This window comes from Lolium rigidum, chromosome 3 (assembly GCF_022539505.1).
Source record: "Lolium rigidum isolate FL_2022 chromosome 3, APGP_CSIRO_Lrig_0.1, whole genome shotgun sequence".
Classification (NCBI taxonomy): domain Eukaryota; kingdom Viridiplantae; phylum Streptophyta; class Magnoliopsida; order Poales; family Poaceae; genus Lolium; species Lolium rigidum.
The window spans coordinates 272,722,376-272,726,958 of record NC_061510.1 but is presented as its reverse complement, the minus strand read 5'-3'; positions in this window follow the sequence as shown (position 1 = coordinate 272,726,958).

Below are 4,583 nucleotides of genomic sequence, written 5' to 3'. Positions count from 1 at the left end.
GAATGCGGCGATCAAAACAATGGTAATGCACATGAGTAAACAAGTGAATCATAAAGCAAAGACTTTTCATGAAGAGTACTTTCAAGACTAGTATCAAAAGTCTTGCATAAGAGTTAACTCATAAAGCAATAAGTTCAAAGTAAAGGCATTGAAGCAACACAAAGGAAGATTAAGTTTCAGCGGTTGCTTTCAACTTGTAACATGTATATCTCATGGATAATTGTCAATGCATAGAGTAATATAACAAGTACAATATGCAAGTATGTAGGAATCAATGCACGAGTTCACACAAGTGTTTGCTTCTATGAGGTGGAGAGAGATAGGTGAGCTGACTCAACATAAAAGTAAAAGAATGGTCCTTCAAAGAGGAAAGCATCGATTGCTATATTTGTGCTAGAGCTTTTATTTTGAAAACATGAAAACAATTTTGTCAACGGTAGTAATAAAGCATATGAGTTATGTAAATTATATCTTACAAGTTGCAAGCCTCATGCATAGTATACTAATAGTGCCCGCACCTTGTCCTAATTAGCTTGGACTACCGGATCATCGCAATGCACATGTTTTAACCAAGTGTCACAATGGGGTACCTCCATGCCGCACTGTACAAAGGTCTAAGGAGAAAGCTCGCATTTTGGATTTCTCGCTTTTGATTATTCTCAACTTAGACATCCATACAGGGACAACATGGACAACGAGATAATGGACTCCTCTTTAATGCATAAGCATGTGGCAACAATTATTATTCTCATATGAGATTGAGGATATATGTCCAAAGCTGAAACTTCCACCATGAATCATGGCTTTAGTTAGCGGCCCAATGTTCTTCTCTAACAATATGCATGCTCCAACCATTAAGGTGGTAGATCTCTCTTACTTCGAGACAAGACGGACATGCATAGCAACTCACATGATATTCAACAAAGAATAGTTGATGGCGTCCCCGGAAACATGGTTATCGCACAACAAGCAACTTAATAAGAGATAAAGTGCATAAGTACATATTCAATACCACAATAGTTTTTAAGCTATTTGTCCCATGAGCTATATATTGCAAAGGTGAATGATGGAAATTTTAAAGGTAGCACTCAAGCAATTTACTTTGGAATGGCGGATAAATACCATGTAGTAGGTAGGTATGGTGGACACAAATGGCATAGTGGTTGGCTCAAGGATTTTGGATGCATGAGAAGTATTCCCTCTCGATACAAGGTTTAGGCTAGCAAGGTTATTTGAAACAAACACAAGGATGAACGAGTACAGCAAAACTCACATAAAAGACATATTGTAAACATTATAAGACTCATACATGTCTTCCTTGTTGTTCAAACACTCAATACTAGAAATTATCTAGACTCTAGAGAAACCAAATCATGCAAACCAAATTTTAGCAAGCTCTATGTATTTCTTCATTAATGGGTGCAAAGTATATGATGCAAGAGCTTAAACATGAGCACAACAATTGCCAAGTATCAAATTATCCAAGACATTTTACGAGTTACTACATGTAGCATTTTCCAATTCCAACCATATAACAATTTAACGAAGAAGTTTCAACTTCGCCATGAATACTATGAGTAAAGCCTAAGGACATATTTGTTCATATGCAACCAGCGGAGCGTGTCTCTCTCCACAAAGTGAATGCTAGGATCCATTTTATTCAAACAAAAACAAAAACAAAAACAAACGAGACGCTCCAAGTAAAGTACATAAGATGTGACCGAATAAAAATATAGTTTCAGAGGAGGAACCTGATAATGTTGTCGATGAAGAAGGGATGCCTTGGGCATCCCCAAGCTTAGATGCTTGAGTCTTCTTGAAATATGCAGGGATGAACCACAGGGGCATCCCCAAGCTTAGAAGCTTTCACTCTCCTTGATCATAGTATATCATCCTCCTCTCTTGACCCTTGAAAACTTCCTCCACACCAAACTCGAAACAAACTCATTAGAGGGTTAGTGCATAATAAAAAATTCACATGTTCAGAGGTGACACAATCATTCTTAACACTACTGGACATTGCATCAAAGCTACTTGGACAGGTAATGGAACAAAGAAATCCATCCAACACAGCGAAAGAAGCAATGCGAAATAAAAGGCAGAATCTGTCAAAACAGAACAGTCCGTAAAGACGAATTTTAAAAGGGCACCGGACTTGCTCAAATGAAAATGCTCAAATTGAATGAAAGTTGCGTACATATCTGAGGATCACTCACGTAAATTGGCTTAATTTTCTGAGTTACCTACAGAGAATTAGACCCAGATTCGTGACGGACAAAGAAATTTGTTTCTGCGCGATAATCCAAATCTAGTATTCACTTTACTATCAAAGACTTTACTTGGCACAACAAAACACAAAACTAAGATAAGGAGAGGTTGCTACAGTAGTAAACAACTTCCAAGACACAAATATAAAACAAAGATACTGTAGCAAAATAACACATAGGTTATCTCCCAAGAAGTTCTTTCTTTATAGCCATTAAGATGGGCTCGAGCGGTTTTAATGTTGCGCTCGCGAGAAATAGTATTTGGAGCAAAAGAGAGCATCCGTTGACGTCGAAACCCCACGGCGGGCGAGAGATGGTCAACACGGTAGAGCCGGGAACAACTAGGGCTGCGGCTGGCCCCGGTCCCTCGGAGCGACGGCCCGCAAAGCCTCCTGGTCGCACGCGCCGTGCCAACCGCAAGGGCGTGCAACCTGACCTATACCTGGTCAGGAAGGTGTGGATGATACCTCGCTTAGTTTCCTGCATGACATACACGTAAACATTAAATACGAGCCTCGATCGGCTCTCAGGTTATCCTGTGAATCGGCTCAAAGAGCCGATCCACCCATGATCCGGACAAGGTGTCCGAATATATGGTGGTCCTGCTTGATCAAGATAAAGCTAATTAGATCTCGACGATTTAGGGTTTTCACCGCATAATCGGATCCTCCTACTCACGATTGGGCCTCGCGCTCGCGCACGGTGACCGTAAGCCGATCCTAGGCGAGGGCCTAAAAACCAACACGAGGTTGATCCCGGAACATCCTTTCTAGGGCTAGCAAACGCCACCCTACACGCCAGCTGGATCCTCCAACCCTTTGTAAGGCCTAACTATTGCGGATGTTAAACTAATCCTTGATGAAACAAGGAGCAATCGTAACGGATCGAGATCTACTAAATTATGATCAAGCGGGGTGCCGCCCCTACACCTAAGATAGGTGTAAGGGCGGCTAGATGTGCAAGGGTTGCATAACGAAAGCATGTAATTCGAAGAACAATGCTAACCCTAACACATCTAAGATAACTACGTTGCTCGCCATCAAAAAGGCTTCGATACGAGCAACGCATGAACAACGTGGGCAGGCTTGTGCTTGCCTAGATCGCAAGATGCGATCTAGGCGAGCATGGTGCTACCGGAGAAACCCTCGAGACGAAGGAGTTGGCGATGCGCCGAGATTTGTTTGTGGTTGAACGTTGGTTGTTGTTTATTCCATAAACCCTAGATACATATTTATAGTCCAGCGGACTTTCTAATGTGGGCGTGCACCAAACCGTGCACGAGATAAACTCTAACTTTTAATCTAGATACAATCTACTGTAATTAAAGATACACGGGCAACCTAGCCCAAATTCTCCGTGCAAGGCCGCTTCAGAGATCTTCCATGTGTAATCTTCCAAGCCCATCTTGATCGCGGCCCACCTCCTGATTTAGCCAAAATCTGGTGATAACACATGCCCCCCTGGTTTTGGTAATGATAATTTCAAAACCACTCTATTTTTCCTTCGAAGGGTCATGTCGTGGCGGAAGCGGAACCGTCGCAGTATGTTTCATCATGACGACTTGCCTTCCCAACTTCTCTGCACGATTTGACAGTTTTGGCACCATGTCCTCGAAAACTGTTCGAAAATTAAATCTCCATCTCCTTTGTTTAACTGCATCGAACAGTTCTCCTCTTCGTCCTCTTCACATTAGCACTCCCAAAAGCCCTTACGCGCACCATGTCTTCCTCTTCCTCCACCTCATCGGAACTTTCCCTCGGGTCCTCCTCCTCCCGTGAGACACCGCCGGACATTCGCGCACCGGAAGAATGGGACACGGAAGACCACGCCTCCTCCATCCGGTCCGAGGAAGACAAATCCTTGACCGAGTGGGGAGAGCGACCTCCGCTTCCTCGCCGACGGGGAATCGGAGGAGGAGAGCGATGACGATCGCTTCTCCCGGGATGACTTCACCTCCTCCGAGGAGGCGAAGGAGGAGGAGGAGGAGGAGGACGAAGACGGCTCCTCCAGACGAGCCGCCGGCCAAACGCCGCCGCCTCGGCCGGGAACCTCGGCGACGTCGACGACGGCGACGACGACGCTGACGAGGAGGACGAGGACAACGAGGGTCCTGTCGGCGGCCGCTGGAGCAGCGATGACGAGCCGGTAGGGAGTAGCGCCGACGATGGCGATGACGGCGGCGACGACGACGAGGGCGGCAACGGCCCCTAGATAGGATCTTAGCATAGGGCCAGCGGTAGTAGACGGGGCAATGTATCCCCTAGTACTTCCTTTTGAGAGCAATCAGCTCTTCTATGTAAGAAATCTGGTTTATCA